The sequence below is a fragment of the Carcharhinus amblyrhynchos genome, unplaced genomic scaffold, assembly GCF_965287045.1.
Source record: "Carcharhinus amblyrhynchos unplaced genomic scaffold, sCarAmb.v2.hapA scaffold_45, whole genome shotgun sequence".
NCBI lineage: Eukaryota > Metazoa > Chordata > Chondrichthyes > Carcharhiniformes > Carcharhinidae > Carcharhinus > Carcharhinus amblyrhynchos.
In genome coordinates, this window is record NW_027649786.1 from 1,674,065 (window position 1) to 1,691,557 (window position 17,493).

The 17,493-nt window shown below is 46.4% G+C and overlaps 1 protein-coding gene and 1 pseudogene across 1 annotated transcript in view; both read right to left on the bottom strand.

Moving 5' to 3' along the window:
* LOC145337237 (butyrophilin subfamily 3 member A1-like) overlaps positions 1 to 17,493 on the bottom strand; it is a 360,163-nt gene that overhangs the window by 146,132 nt on the left and 196,538 nt on the right. The gene's annotated exons all lie outside the window — the stretch shown is intronic.
* Positions 4,269 to 13,441, bottom strand: LOC145337238 (uncharacterized; annotated as a pseudogene).

Consider the following 17,493-nt stretch of genomic DNA (forward strand, 5'->3'; position numbering starts at 1 on the left):
CTTCGTCAGGTGAATGGAGAGTTCTGGCCTCAGACAGAGCATATAAAGCACAGACTGTTTAGAGATTACTGATTAGAATGCAAATCCTTACACCTAACCTGCTGTTCAAGACCTGAAGTGGCTGACAATGTGAGTGGAAGGAGCACTGATCACAGGTTACAGAGATGTGTATTGTCTCCAGGCAGTACAGTAAGTGAGGTTTTGCAAACCCAGGCAAGTCACGGGGGTTACAGATAGTGTGACATGAACCCAAGATCCCTGTTGAGACCGTCCTCATGTGTGCGGAACTTGGATATCAGTCTCTGTTCAGCGACTCTGCGCTGTCGTGTGTCGTGAAGGCCGCCTTGGAGAATGCTTACCCGAAGGTCAGAGGCTGAAAGCCCGTGACCACTGAAGTGTTCGCCAACAGGAAGGGAACAGTTTTGCCTGGTGATTGTCGAGCGATGTTCATTCATCCGTTGTCGTAGCGTCTGCATGGTCTCCCCAATGTACCATGCTTCGGGACATCCTTTCTTGCAACGTATCAGGTCGACAATGTTGGCCAAGTTGCAAGAGTATTTACCATGTACCTGGTGGATGGAATTCTCACGTGTGATGATGGTATCCATGTCGATGATCCGGCATGTCTTGCAGAGGTTGCTGTGGCAGGGTTGTGTGGTATTGTGGTCACTGTTCTCCTGAAGGCTGGGTAGTTTGCTGCGAACAATGGTCTGTTTGAGGTTGTGTGGTTGTCTGAAGGCAAGAAGTGGGGGTGTGGGGATAGCCCTGGCAAGATGTTCGTCTTCATCAATGATATGTTGAAGACTCCGGAGAAGATGTCGTAGCTTCTCCGCTCCAGGGAAGTACTGGACGACGAAGGGTACTCTGTCCACTGTGTCCCGTGTTTGCCTTCTGAGGAGATCGGTGCGGTTTTTCACTGTGGCGCATCGGAACTGCCGATCTATGAGTCGAGCACCATAAACTGTTCTTATGAGGGCATCTTTCAGGGTCTGGAGGTGTCTGTCACGATCCTCCTCATCTGAGCAAATCCTGTGTATACGAAGGGCTTGTCCATAGGGAATGGCTTCTTTAACATGTTTAGGGTGGAAACTGGAGAAGTGGAGCATTGTGAGATTGTCTGTGGGCTTGCGGTACAGTGAGGTGCTGAGGTGACCGTCCTTAATGGAGATGCGTGTGTCCAAGAATGCAACTGATTCTGGGGAATAGTCCATGGTGAGTTTGATGGTGGGGTGGAATTTGTTGATATCATCATATAGTTGTTTCAGTGATTGTTCACCATGAGGCCAAAGGAAGAAAATGTCATCGATGTATCTAGTGTATAGCATTGGTTGAAGATTCTGTGCAGTGAAGAAGTCTTGTTCGAACCTGTGCATGAAGATGTTGGCATACTGAGGTGCAAATTTGGTCCCCATGGCTGTTCCATGTGTCTGGATGAAAAACTGGTTGTTGAAGGTGACGAGATTGTGGTCCAGGATAAAGTGGATGAGTTGTAAAATTGCATCTGGAAACTGGCAGTTGTCAGCATTGAGTACTGAGGCAGTCGCAGCAATGCCATCGTTGTGGGGGATGTTGGTGTAGAGCGCCGAGACATCCATTGTGACGAGGAGTGTCCCTGGTTCAACTGCTCCGTGTGTGCTGAGTTTCAGTAGGAAGTCCGTAGTGTCGCGACAAAAGCTGGGGGTTCTTTGTACAATGGGTTTCAGGATGCCCTCGACGTAGCCGGAGAGGTTCTCACACAGAGTTCCATTGCCCGATACGATGGGACGGCCAGGTGTGTTTGCCTTGTGTATCTTTGGGAGGCAGTAGAGATCTCCAATGCGGGGAGTAAGTGGAATGAGAGCACGGAGGGTGCTCTGAAGGTCCGGATCAAAGGTCTTGATCAGATTGTTGAGTTGACGAGTGTGTTCTTTGGTCGGATCTGTGGGTAATTGTCTGTAGTGTTCCTCATTGTTTAGTTGTCGGTACACTTCTTTACAGTAATCCGTTCTGTTCAGTATGACGATGGCCCCTCCTTTGTCTGCTGGTTTGATGACAATGTTGCGGTTTGTCTTGAGAGCGTGGATGGCGTTGTGTTGTGCTTGGGTGATGTTCGGGGCTGTCTTGTGAGTGCGGCTGATGAATCTGGCGTTAACGCACCTCCTGATGGTTTGGGCATACAAGTCCAGTCGAGGGCAGCGGCCTTCCGGAGGAGTCCAATTGGATTCCTTCCTCTTAGGCTGTTGCACTGCGGATCTCTCTGTCGGCTGTTCTGGTTCATCGACTGTCTCATTGTGTTCGTTGCTGGCCTCTTGGGGTTTGTGGAAAAACTCCCGCAGCCTCATTCGCCTGATGAATTCCTCTGTGTCTGCTGCGAGACTGATGGGGTCCACTTTGGTGGTGGGGCAGAAATTGAGCCCTCGGCTGAGAACTTCGATTTCATCTGGTTGAAGTGTGTAGTCTGACAAGTTGACAATAGACCTCCCTGCGGTAGTGCTGTTTTCTACTGTGGTGCCGGGGGAGGCTTGGTTGTTGCTGGCGGCTGTGCCGAGTTTCTCAAGTTTCCTGTTCTTGGTGTGCATGTAGGTGGTGTAGTTTCTTTGTCTCATCTGCTTGGCAGAGTTTCGCAGTTGGTCTGCATCCTGAGCACAAGTTGAGAAAATGTATTCCATTTTAGTTTCCAGGGTGCGGCGTTTGCTGTAAAGCTGGTGTATGAGGTGGCTGAGAAGTGTGAGAGAGGTGCGACAGCAAAGTCTCTCAGCGTAGTCTGTGTTATAGGTTGCCCTGAGTGAGTTCGTGATCTGCTATACACTAGATACATCGATGACATTTTCTTCCTTTGGCCTCATGGTGAACAATCACTGAAACAACTATATGATGATATCAACAAATTCCACCCCACCATCAAACTCACCATGGACTATTCCCCAGAATCAGTTGCATTCTTGGACACACACATCTCCGTTAAGGACGGTCACCTCAGCACCTCACTGTACCGCAAGCCCACAGACAATCTCACAATGCTCCACTTCTCCAGTTTCCACCCTAAACATGTTAAAGAAGCCATTCCCTATGGACAAGCCCTCCGTATGCACAGGATTTGCTCAGATGAGGAGGATCGTGACAGACACCTCCAGACCCTGAAAGATGCCCTCATAAGAACAGGATATGGTGCTCGACTCATAGATCGACAGTTCCGATGCGCCACAGTGAAAAACCGCACCAATCTCCTCAGAAGGCAAACAGGGGACACAGTGGACAGAGTACCCTTCGTCGTCCAGTACTTCCCTGGAGCGGAGAAGCTACGACATCTTCTCCGGAGTCTTCAACATATCATTGATGAAGACGAACATCTTGCCAGGGCTATCCCCACACCCCCACTTCTTGCCTTCAGACAACCACACAACCTCAAACAGACCATTGTTCGCAGCAAACTACCCAGCCTTCAGGAGAACAGTGACCACAATACCACACAACCCTGCCACAGCAACCTCTGCAAGACATGCCGGATCATCGACATGGATACCATCATCACACGTGAGAATTCCATCCACCAGGTACATGGTAAATACTCTTGCAACTCGGCCAACATTGTCTACCTGATACGTTGCAAGAAAGGATGTCCCGAAGCATGGTACATTGGGGAGACCATGCAGACGCTATGACAACGGATGAATGAACATCGTTCGACAATCACCAGGCAAGACTGTTCCCTTCCTGTTGGCGAACACTTCAGTGGTCACGGGCATTCAGCCTCTGACCTTCGGGTAAGCATTCTCCAAGGCGGCCTTCACGACACACGACAGCGCAGAGTCGCTGAACAGAGACTGATATCCAAGTTCCGCACACATGAGGACGGTCTCAACGGGGATCTTGGGTTCATGTCGCACTATCTGTAACCCCCGTGACTTGCCTGGGTTTGCAAAACCTCACTTACTGTACTGCCTGGAGACAATACACATCTCTGTAACCTGTGATCAGTGCTCCTTCCACTCACATTGTCAGCCACTTCAGGTCTTGAACAGCAGGTTAGGTGTAAGGATTCGCATTCTAATCAGTAATCTCTAAACAGTCTGTGCTTTATATGCTCTGTCTGAGGCCAGAACTCTCCATTCACCTGACGAAGGGACTAACCCCGAAAGCTTGTGTGTTTACTATCAAATAAATCAGTTGGACTAAAACCTGGTGTTGTCAGACTTTTTACTGTGTTATCTCCACACCACAGGCAGTCTTTTTATTATCCCTAACTACTGCTGTGTTAGCAGCATCGAACCTTATGTCCTGTGTTTGTGACTAAACTCACAGTTGTTTCCATAATGTGGGTTATCAATGTGCCTGGCTATATCCAGTCTACCTAACTTTAAGCTATTTCTCTATGCTGTACAGATATATGTGTTAACAGCATCTTTACCTATTGCTCACAATTCCCCCCTTTTCTTTTTAACTTGCTGTTAACACATCCATCCATCCTCACATTTCAAATTCCTGGAGCATTTGTTCCACTATTTTATCTACTTCATCATCCAGTTCATTTCCCATTTTCAATAAATTCATTCTCTCTCCATGATCTACCGCAGACATTTTCTTTGTTAGTGTTGTTTCAATAAGCCTTTGGACCAGTCCCCTCACACAGGGGATTATGCAACATCCCACGGTTATCAATATTCCTGCCATTATTATTAAGGAGGTTAGTACTGACACCACCATTCCTTTCCATTTTCCAAACCAGGACTCTAACCAGTCAGTGAATACATTGTTTACCCCAGAGTTTTCTGCTATTTCCTCTGCTAAGCTTGTTAGTCCTCATTAGGTTCGGGTTATAGAGCCATCAGGGGCCGTATTATTTGGGATAAAGGTACAACACTTTCCCCCCAACATTACACATACACCTCCTTTTTCTGCTAACATCATATCTAAGGCCATCCTATTTTCCCACGCCATTCTACTAGTGGCGTCTAGTTGTTCCGCCAACCCCCTGACAGCATCCCTGGTTTAGTTAATGAATCTCTGTTGGTTATAAAATATATAATTTATCCAATCTACGTTCTTATTTATTGTTACCCACCAAAACAAGGACTCAAACCCAGCTGTAATCTGATTCCGAGCTTTAAATTCATCCGGGACTCCCCGAGGCACTCCTATGGGATCTAGATATATCTTTTCATCAAAAGAAATTCCTATCACTGATCTCTTGTTTTTCCTGATCCTTTTGGATCCTTCAAATGCCAGGGTAAATGGTATAGCCAATTGGACAATTGCACATGTACCCTTCCACTGGGGGGGTAGAGTTGGCCTCAGTACCCTTCCTCCACAATACCACCATATATCTGCTCTGGGGATTTTCAATGATGAATAGTTCCCTCCCATTCCGTTCTCTGTAATGCTCCTGATCTCTGAGCATGATTCTAACTCCCCCATATTATGAGTTAACTCTGCCCCTTGTCGATTCACACATGAAGAGTGATTTACAATAGCAGTGAGAAACTGAGGGGGAGTTTTTAAGTTCTTTGTTTCCACGGGAGGGAACATCAGGGATAGGGATGTGCAGTTCGAGTTGCCCCATGCTTCCTTTTCTTGATACAGGGCTAACATGCACTCCATATCTCATCTGTTGCATTTCCATCCCAGAGGGAAGGGTACTATTTGGGCCACTGGCCTCCCAGACGCACAGGCATAGCAATTGCTTTTATTTAAGCTTTTTACAGTGTATTTGACCCATTCTACCCAGGCATTGGTCTCCTCATACCCAGTCTCTATTTCAAGGGTTTGTTTCAGGTTGTTTACTTCTACCACTCTTACTGCCCTTGGGTCGTTTTGGGGAACCTTATCATTCTAGTCGGGTGTTTTCAAATTTTTATCTACATAAATTCGGAAACAACATTTCAATTTGTTATCTTTTCCTCCCTCCTTTACCCTGATTCCAAATACTGCCTGATGCAATTGTTGGTCCCTGGTCCAGTTACCCGTAAAGAAGGGTCCACCAACTAGGGAGTATCGGGAGAGGTTCTTAGGATCTAAGACTGGATCGCTTATCTTTTTCGGTCCATTTAGTCCCTTTTATTGTTATATATATATATATATATATATAAGGTTGTATTCCTTATCTAGGCATTCTGATCTTGGCTGCATATGTTTCTGATGAAGGGATATTATGGAAGGGAGTTTACCCCAAGGATACTTTCCGTCGGTATAAAATTGTAAGGATTCTACCGAATATTTTCGCTGGCTCACCAGATCCCCACATATTACCAAAGAACACAGGTCTGTCTCTACTACCTGTGTTGTAGGGAGATCCAGAACCGTAACTGAGCTCATAGTGTTTCCCTTTTCCTCTTTTAACTTATCTGAATTATAACCCATACTTAAAAGGACTCCCTGGGACAAGAGGAAGGAGAGCATTATCCAGATTATCCCTTCCATTCTATCCCTTTCCCGTTACCTTTTAGGAGAGAACTTAATTCAAAACAATTCCTTTCCCGCGCTCACGCCGCTACTAAAAATTGATTACTTAGAGTCTTTTAAGTTTCAGCTTCAAAGGTTCTTCAGTCAGTTCGACCATCCATGTGTTGGAATTATCTGGAGGTTTTACTGGTCCCTTGATTCTAGTGTGATGTGTCCACCCCTTTTCAGCGGTCCTGATTGCTGTCTCAGTTGTTAGGAGTGCTTGATATGGTTCCTCCCATTCCGGTTGCAGCTTAGTTTCTTTCCATGACTTTACCAGGACCCAATCTCCTGGTTGGATTGTGTGTACTGTGAAGTCGAGGGGTGGAGTCTGCGACAATAATCCTTGTTTCCTAAGGGAAGATATCGAGGAGGACAGACCCAGTATATATTTCTTTACAAATTGATCATTCATTTCAGGAACCGGTAACTCCCCGACTGCTCCCATATAAGGCAGTCCAAACAGCACTTCATAGGGGGATAAACCCAAATCCTTTCGAGGAGCTGTACGAATTCACAGAAGTGCTATTGGTAAGCACTTAGTCCAAGGGAGTTTCGTTTCTATTATCAGCTTAGATAAATGCTTTTTAAGGGTCTGGTTCATTCGTTCCACCCGTCCAGAGGAGGGTGGATGCCAGGGTGTGTGAAAATCCCATGATATTCCTAATCCTTTCACTATCCCTTGTAGCACTTTTGATGTAAAATGTCTTCCCTGATCAGAATCTACATTCTCTACCAAACCATATCTAGGCACTATTTGCTCGAGTACTCCCCTGATGTAAGTGGGCCATGATTTCCCCCATTACTTGTTTATTTACCATTTCTCTTCCATCTGGCAGTACCTATTTTCCTTCCTCAGTTTCCCTAGCTCCCATCTCAGTCAGCTCTTCTTTTTCCTTTTCTGTAAAGATTGGATTCAATCCACGGGGCATTAGGGAAATAAGGGCCTGCATCCTAATTGGTTGTGGGTTTAGGGCTGCTTCTTTTGCTATTTCATCGGCTAGCCTGTCCACGGGCCTCTCCTTGATCCCTCGGGATATTAAATGTCCCAAATATAACACCTGTGCTTATCACCTACTATAAAGAAAAACTTACCCTGTGAGTTAAAGTTCAAGGGGATGGACGAGAACTCGTTAGCTATATCTAATACTATAAATACTTTGTGGGACAATGATAATACCAACATTTGGCATTTGAACTCCAGGGCTGGAGTTTTCCCAGTGACACTAGGATCTGATGTCTTTCCCTGGTGTGAAGTATTTAAATTGGTCAATGGATTATTTACTGTTCCTCCCCTCGTTACCGGAGCAAGGTTACAGACCTTCTCCTCAGTATTAAAGTCGCCCCCAGGCGCTGTGAGTTTCATGGTCATACTGCCGGGGTAGGGAGGTGATGTCCCCCTGCAGTAGTCTTCTAACACTTGGTTTTGTTTCTCCAGTTCCCTTACTCTGAATTCTAATTCCTTAATCTTTTTATCCCCACTCCACTTCTTAGTGGAAGTGACTACTTGTTCAATTAGTCCAGCTAACTGATGTATTAACAATACTGCTATTTTCTTTGTTTGGTTTCTCTTTTCTAACTCTCTAATCTGTGATTCTGATGTTTTAATTTTCTCCTTGTCATCAGCCCAATTTTTTTTTACCCAAGACTGAGATGTATTCAATTAATCCAGTTTAAACCTGTTTAATTAATTCAAACTAAGAGAATTCCAATTATCTTAGTTCTGTCCTTTTTTTTCCAATCATTTCCTTTGTTGATCTAGTGGGTGAAATGGATCCCATCCCTAGGTTGCTCTTATCAGAATCCGGTGATACCTATCAGGGGTGATTAGTGCCCTCCGTACCACCGCTTACACTCGTGAGCTTACACCCTTAAGCTCACACTATTAAGCCGGCTTTTCCTTCTACTCCGGCGATCTCTCAGACAGATTCTTTCTTATTCACGTCTGAACATCACATCCCAGGCATCTTTCTCCAGCCTCTACACCCACTTCAAACTCCTGAGCTTCGCGTAGGGAGCTACCCCTCTTAACAACTGGTCTAAGGCTGGGTGTAAAGACAGATGCCTCCTTGTCTGTACATGCTCAGCTCAGACCTCTCACACACTTTCACACTCTTTCATCACAGATGTGCACCTACTGTACTTTGATTCACTCCCTTAAATTCGGTAATCTATTCCGGAGTTCCGGTTGTGGCCATTCAACCGGACCCGTAAACAGATCCCAGGTTTCGGCACCAATTCTTGTAGGTAAAGATACCTCTGAGACTAATTGAGAATCAAAGTACAGCAGTTTATTTAACAAAAGCCTGATTCAGAAAATCCAAAATAAGATTTATTTTTATCACCTTTACATATCTTCACTAAATCAAGACCCTTGCACATTCTTACAATTCTGGTACAATAAAAGCGAGGGGTGGGAGGTTTTGGGGGGATACGAGGAAAAACTTTTTTACTCAGAGGGTGGTGTGAGTCTGGAATGCACTGTCTGGGAGGGTGATGAAGGCGGGATGCCTCACGTCCTTTAAAAAGTACTGGATGAGTAATTGGCATGCCATAACATTCAAGGCTATGGGCCAAGTGCTGGCAACTGGGATTAGGTGGGCAGGTCAGGCACCTCAAGATAAAGGGGGGGCGGTTTAGATCGGAGTTGAGGAGGAACTTCTTCACTCAAAGGGTGGTGAATCTCTGGAATTCTCTGCCCGTTGAAGTGGTGGAGGCTGCCTCGCTAAATATTTTTAAGACGCGGGTTGATGGGTTTTTGATAAGAGAGGGGATTAAGGGTTATGGGGAGAGGGCGGGAATGTGGAACTGAGCCACGACAGATCAGCCATGATCTTATTGAATGGCGGGGCAGGCTCGAAGGTCCAGATGGCCTACTCCTGCTCCTATTTCTTATGTTCTTATGTTCTTAAAACATCACTTGGAGCACAGATGCACGAAGAAATACTGAAAGCATTCTAATGTGCAATCTACATGTTTAATTATTTCTACAGCTCTGCCTTTGTAACCAACACAGGCAAGTACAAAATCAAATCTACTATGTGCCTAAATGGTTAACTCTCCTTACAACTTTAAGATGCAATATAATGCCACTTTTCCCACTTGGCAGAATTCAAATCTCTGTCCGATCCCTACATAATTTATTAAACTTAAAGCAATTCACTTTGATTGGCTATACCTAATACATCACATGAGGGTCTCAATTACACAGTTACACCCTCTCTCTCTCTCTCTCTCTGTACCATACAGAGTCAGCCTGCTTGTCTCTTTTTAACCCTTTACTGATGGGAGCTCACTGACCTCTAATAAATTTGACCATGTTTGATTCGGGTGCCTCATATCATGACAAATCCCTTTTTCTCTCAAACAGTCAGATAGTCATGCACAATTCCAAATACATAACCGCTATTAGCGTTCTCCCCGCACCTCAGTAAAAGCCTATGTCAGGGTTCCCAGTTCCGCTGACATACTTCTCTCTACTCTTTCTGCTCAGACCAATTGTAGGTCCATCCCATTCATGCTGATCCATCTATATACTTCGTGACCCATCCACAAACTCCAGTGCCTCTAGGAGCACCTCCCTTATTCTACTTTCCTCTGCTCCCTCATCACATACTAGGTGTTGTTGGACCTCCCCCGCAGCCCCTAAATTAACATTATCCAGCAACTTGCATAGTCAATTTCTTTCTGGGACGCCGGCTGCTTCTGTCTCACATATATATTAAGAATCTGACAAACCCAATCCTCATCCGAACCGTACTTTGGTCTGAAGACGGACGGACTTCTGATTGGTTCCTTCACCCAAACAAAACAACAATATTTTATCATTGTCGTCTTGTTTTTATCCCTAGTACGAGTACTAGAAGCCCAACATCCTTCCCAACGGACTTTCTGGAAGGATGTTCCCTGGGGCCCCAATCCCGGCACCTTTCCCGGGGGACTTCTTCCAACTACCCCCATTTCCCATGGTTTACCTACCACAACCCGGTCGCCAAGGCAATACTTAAAAGTCAATTTTCTTACCTTGGTCCATGCACAGCGTTGCCCGACCACACGACGGTGCCTATCGTTTCCCCCTTACTCATTCAGAACAACTTTCCTAGGATTCTCAACAGTCAGTGGCAGAGAGGCCCACCGATGAGCACCTGGGACCGTTCAATGTGCAATGGGACGCGTCTTCCCAGTTGTCACCGGCAACCTCCCTACCAGGGATGTTAGGATCCCGGACGAGCCCCCAATTGTGAGAAACAGAGCTCACAGTCAAACGGTTTAGTCAAGTCAAGTTCTGAAGGAGCAAGATTTTTTATTTAACGTTCTTGCAAGACCGGGTGTCCAACAAAATAGGCACACCTTACATAGATTTGCAGCACATTTTTATACTTTTTTACAAGCATTGTAATGGCTTTGCAATGTGTTGTTCTCCCCTAATTGGTGATCCCTGTCCCATCTATGTGTTGTCATTCCCCTATTGGCTCGAGGTGCCCCAAGTTTCCATCCCCATCTAACAATGTCTTCTGTTATCACAAGAGTGCATTAGCAAACTCATCCATCTTATCCAACACTGTTACATGTCCAGTTCAGATTGGCGGTAATCAATCCTTTGCCAACTTAATCACTGCTGTCCCGACTATCTCAGTGACCTTTTCCCCCTTTTATGCTTAGTTGTAAAAACAACACATCTTGCAGACCATTTGCTTTTTGTAACTTGGGCCTCTTACATTCCTTCAGGATGTGGTGTATGCTTCACTGCACATCACATCTCTGGTGTTATCTCCACACCACAGGCAGTCTTTTTATTACCCCTAACTACTGCTGTTAGCAGCATCGAACCTTATGTCCTATGTTTGTGACTAAACTCACAGTTGTTTCCGTATTGTGGGTTATCAATGTGCCTGGCTATATCCAGTCTACCTAACTTTAAGCTATTTCTCTATGCTGTACAGATACATGTGTTAACAGCATCTTTACCTATTGCTCACAGTAATTTACTCATGATGTTCACTCTCATACTCAGAGCATTATCATTGTACACGAATCTAATTCCACTTTCACAGAGTAACCAAACCCAGATCAGAAGTCAGGAGAAACAGAGTGAGAGGGCTGGAGGAGAATAATTCAACACAGAGGGAGAGGGTGAAATTCCCTGGAGGGTTGGGCAGTGGGAGGGGCTGGAAAGGGGATGGGAGGAGGTGGAATTTTAACCCTGTGAATGACAGGAATCCTGCTGCTCTCCTTCATATACTCCTCCCTCAAAGCAACTGCACCACCCCAGGAGTGGGTGTTTAAGATGTGTTTAAACATGTGGGACACATGAATTGAAATGTATTGTACAGTGCATCGTGTCCTTTAAATCCACAATGATGATCATTCTCTCGCTGCTCACTTTGAGACAGACATGTGGCTCTGCTTCATTCGACCGGAATCGTGCAGATTATAACAGGGAATTTCTTTCTCCGTTGAGAAGCTGGGAGGATATCCCGATATTTTTTCAAGGTGCCAGTTTCAGGGAGAAACCCGGGGAGAATCCGGTCGGTGTCTCCAGTGAGAAAAATCAATATATTTTCAGTCACTTAATATTTTTCTCACGGGTTTCACACTTGTGGTGACCTGCCTCTGATTGGCTCACCCCAGAATAACTTGATTTTAGCAATCTGGGTGTGAGGGGAGGGCACCTTTTAAACACCTCCCCAGCACTTATTCCAGGTCCAATCGGGGACGTGCAGCCAGGGCTCTCGAACGATCAGACAGCCCCACAATTCTCTGAGAGAGCCCCCACCAAGATGCTGGATGGGGCGGAGCAGAAGGGTGACGTCCTCAAACCTCACAGGAGCTCACCGTCTGTCAGCAAGGTCACCAATTCCTCGGGAGGGTGAGGCGGATCCCTCCGGTCCGGCCTGTACCTCCCGGGGATGTGTGAGGGCCCCTGCCTGAGGGAGGGCCGGAGGATCCACTCGATATAATCCAGTCACTCGTCACCAAGTCGGACACACTGGAGACTGGGACGGGCGAGGTCGATGAGGCTGAGCCCACCCGGACACGGGCTGATATCCCCCAGGACCTGCTCGACCTGATCGAGGAATCGATTAAAAAGACCCCACACACTGGGTCACTGGGTGGGGGAGGGGAAGGCCCCACACACTGGGTCACTGGGTGGGGGAGGGGAAGACCCCACACACTGGGTCAGTGGGTGGGGGAGGGGAAGGCCCCACACACTGGGTCACTGGGTGGGGGAGGGGAAGGCCCCACACACTGGGTCACTGGGTGGGGGAGGGGAAGGCCCCACACACTGGGTCACTGGGTGGGGGAGGGGAAGGCCCCACACACTGGGTCACTGGGTGGGGGAGGGGAAGGCCCCACACACTGGGTCACTGGGTGGGGGAGGGGAAGGCCCCACACACTGGGTCACTGGGTGGGGGAGGGGAAGGCCCCACACACTGGGTCACTGGGTGGGGGAGGGGAAGGCCCCACACACTGGGTCAGTGGGTGGGGGAGGGGAAGGCCCCACACACTGGGTCAGTGGGTGGGGGAGGGGAAGGCCCAAACACTGGGTCACTGGGTGGGGGAGGGGAAGGCTCCACACACTGGGTCACTGGGTGGGGGAGGGGAAGGCTCCACACACTGGGTCACTGGGTGGGGGAGGGGAAGGCTCCACACACTGGGTCACTGGGTGGGGGTGGGGAAGGGTGTAACACCCTTCACCCCCACACTAAAGAGGAAGGGAGAGCTCTCTTCTCTCCGGATCTGTCCAGTGATGATGCTGACAGAGGTTTGTGGGAGAATCTGTTGAAGGACAGCACAGAGGGTGCTGAGTGACTGAGTGCCTAATCCAGCTCCTGTCCATGGTTCCGGAGTGTCTGATTGAGGGTAAATCCCCTCTCTGCCATTCCACTCTGCCCGGAGGGGTTTCCTGTACGGGCTCTTGCACAGCTTCCACTCCCTCGATCTCATCACCCATCCAGACACTCTGTGAGGTTCTGTCCTGTTGTCCGGAGGAGGCAGAGTCTCCCAGTGGGATGCTGTCCATGTGGGATCCTCCTTCTGTCCATCGGGGATTTGGGGTGAAGGGTGTTACACACGGCAGTCCCGTGTAATGGAGAGTGAAATCAATTCACTGATTCCCAGGCTGCCTGTAATTTCTGTAACCTGGAGGAGTCTGTGTTTAATATTTCTATCGAGTGTGAGAGATTCCAGCTCCTCTTCCATTATCTGAAGGGGCTGCTGCTCAATTTCTGGCTGCACTTCAGCCCCACTCTCCTGATCTTTGAGCACACGGTGCTGAGGAGAGCGGGCAGAGGATCTCCTTATTGGTCTGTTCCTGGGCCTGGTAAAGGTGACCATTAACAGGTCCAGGCAGTGAGCAGTCAATGGGATCATTTGGTGTAACTGCCTGCCTCTCTTCCACAGTTACACCTGGGTGTCCCTCAAGGATGAGGTGCACACCTACCCACTGGTACACTTGAGGCCTTCCATGACCACAGAGCGGGGGTGGAGGTGGGGGTGTGGAGGGGAGGGGGGTGGAGATGGGGGTGTGGAGGGGAGGGGGGTAATGGGGGGGAGATGGAGGGGGATGTGGTGTGGGCAATGTGGAGGAGTGGTGATTCAGTGCAACATCAGCCTTGTAAAGTAACCGTAAATCGAATTTTAAAGTTTCAAAATTTTAAACTTTCTTAAAGTCCAAATGTTAAGTTTTGGCTCTTTGCTCCAGTGGGTTATTCCTGCCCCGTTCAAATGGGACACTTCATTGTTTAGATTTCTCAAAAGAGGAATAAATAGATACAGACTGAAACTGTCACTGTTGGGTTCGGAGGCACATGCTTTTAATGTGTAATTCTGTGAATAAATGCAGATAAAAGTGTGTAAAGATTGGCCCCAGTTCTATCCTCTTTGGAGGAGAGCGACAGTGAATCCTCCACACAAGAAGCTTTGGTTGGACAGAGTCTCACCCGGAATCACTGATTGGTTCAAAGGGAGCCTGGGCTGATTTTAGAATAAACTCAGACAAAATGGTTTGAAATGTTAAGATTGATATAAGACTCTGAATCTTTAATTTTATAGAATCATAGAAACAATATAGAAAGAGGCTATTCGGCCCATTGAGTCTGCACCAACCACAATCCCACCCAGGCCCTACCCCCATATCCCTACATATTTTACCCACTCGTCCCTCTAATCTACGCATCACAGGACACTGAGGGGCAATTTTAGCATGGCCAATCAACCTAACCTGCATACCTTTGGACTGTGGGAGGAAACCGGAGCACCTGGAGGAAACCCATGCAGACACAAGGAGAATGTGCAGACTGCACACAGACAATGACCCAAGCCAGGAATCGAACCCAGGTCCCTGGAGCTGTGAAGCAGCAGTGTTAACCACTGTGCTACCATGCCACCCCAAGTGTCACATTTAAAATTTAAATGCAATTTTAAGTAATTTCCAAATTCGGGTGTGAAATCTTAAACTGAAATTAATAAACTCAATCTGTCACATTTTACTGTGTTATGATCTCAAAGTGTCAGTTTTTAGTTGATATTACCAGGCCAGGAGTCCAAGAAATATTGACATGCATATTGAAAAAAGAGACATGCTGTCAAAGCATTTCATCTTGTACTCATCAGAACAAATGCAAGAATACAAAATTTCAAAAGGGAACAACGATTTATGCTGCATGAGGAAAAAGGTGCTGATTGGTTGGCAGAGAGACTCTGATTGGTTGAGGCACTGCCATGGAAAATGCAGTAACAGGAAAGTTACTGTTTTTGCTTCTTTCCAAAAGTAAGCATACTTTGCCATTCTTGTGTCTGTCCCGATGAGTGCAAAATGAAAAATTTTGACAACGTCTCTCTTTTGAGCAATGCCCAAGTGTATTACCAAACAGCTATTTAAATACTCACAGACCCAGAGAAAACAATCAGCAAATACATGCTTTGCTGATAAGACATTGATTAAAATGTTTGAAATTCTATTAGCTCTATGGGCAGACATTCATTACTCAGTCAATGCCGTCTTTGCTGACTCAGTCACCTTCATCAGATGGACGACGGTCAATTACCCAAAATCTTCTGCATAGTGGATTGGCCACTGTCTCATCTGTTGTAAGTCCACGCCTCTGCTACAAGGATGCCTGCAAGTGAGATATGAAGATTATTGGCACTGACAACTGGGAGTCACTTGTCGATGGCCGTGACTGCTCGAGTCTGACTGTCCGTAAGGACAGTGGAAGAGGTGAGCAGAAAGGGAAACCTCAACGGACTGAGAAGAGAGTCCCGAGAAATCAGAGGCTGGAGAATCGTGCACTTCTCAGCCCTACTGCGCTCCTCTGCAGGAAATGCAGCAGAGACTGGACCTTGTCAAAGTGAGGCTCCTGAGATACACCAGATGATATTTAATATGGAGTTGACCATCACAACGTCAACCATCGTCTCACGTGATGGCAAACTGCCAGAAGATCTGTGTATAGAACAGGAGGCGGTGCTGACAGTAACAGACACTTTTTAAAGGCAGACTTTCAAACAAAGTATGATATAACTTATTAAACATTATTAAACACACTTTCACAAATACTTTAATACAAAGTGTAATTGCAGCTTGCCTTACATGTTTAAATCAATCAGTAATTGTTTCATTTTAACCAGTATGGAAGCTGACTCAATTTCCCACAAACTTTAATGACAGTTTCGATTTTAATCCTTTTTTTTCATCTTGTGAAACGACATCTCAGCTTTTCATTTTGATTCTCAAACTCCTTGTTCTTTACATTCATTCCCTAAATCCCCAGAACATGTGCTGCTAATAAAATAAATAATAACTTTGACTTCTTTGATAGTATGATGTGAGAGTGAGGATCTTATTTGACAATGAGCTTCAAATTTTCCAATAAATTATCCATCTATCAAAATTGGACATGTCTGTCATTATTAATTGCTATTTGTTGTTTTTTTAAACTGATGTTTTATTGCAATTATTGAAGAAACATTCCTCTGAACAACATCCCCGATGAGCTGTTTGAAAACTTGCAGACTGCACAGTTACCTGCGAGGGGGGGTTGGGGGCAGATGGACACTCCCGCTGCCTTTCCACCTCTGCTCTGGTTTAGTCTGGAGGAGGAAAGGCCCATGTACATCTTTACTCCCACGCTGCCAAAATCTGCCCTGATGTGAGCAATTACTGCCCCGTTAAGGGCTTCATGCCAGTGCGAGACTGCTGGAGGTTACTCGTGGGTCTCCAGAAATGTTCCTTTTCAGAGGCACTTACTACCCAATCACGGAAGCAGCATCAAGGTGGAGAGGGTTGAACAGGTGCCGAGACCACTCCCAACATTGCTGCAGCCCCCTTACTCCACCACAGCCTCACTCCGTGAAGCCCCCTTCCCTTGATCATTCACATGTGCATTTCTCCTTCAAATCCTGTGCATCCAGTGTGTGTAGTATCAGCAACAGCCACTTTCATCTCAGTGCTGAACAATGAGGAGTTGCTGCCCTCTGATTGAAGACCGACATTATTTATCACCTCAAATCTCCAACTCTCTTGGATGGAGAGTTTGTGAATTGTTATTCCTGGCTGTGACATCAGACTTCTGAGAAATCAGCCTGTGGCTCAGATTGCGAGGGAGATGAAAACTGATTGGGAAGAAAAATAAATCAACTTTAGGAGACAAATTTCACTCAGTGGTCAGCATAGACACAGGCCATTTGGAGCTGTGTTTTAGAGCAGGAGGCGAACAGTTCAGTTTCTGTGAGTGTAAGGCAGCCAATGTAGAAAGTCATGGCCCAGAAGGTAAAGAAACTAAAAGAGCTGGTCCCAGGAACAGAGCTGAGAAGGTTCCAGAAAGGTGAGCCCTTTGGTGAACATTGTCCCTTTGGAAGTCGGGTGTAGTTGAGCTGCTGTGAGATGGGATTTGTGCCTAATTCCAGCAGGAACTAAAACTTTACCTGGAAAGAACAACATTTTGAGGGACTCCATACGGTGCCAGATGTGCTGGAGGAATGATCAGTAAATCTGTGAAATCTTTGTTGCATCAGCAGTTTAAAGTGCATCCTCTCTACTGTATTCAATTTGCTTTTAATTTATGTTTAATT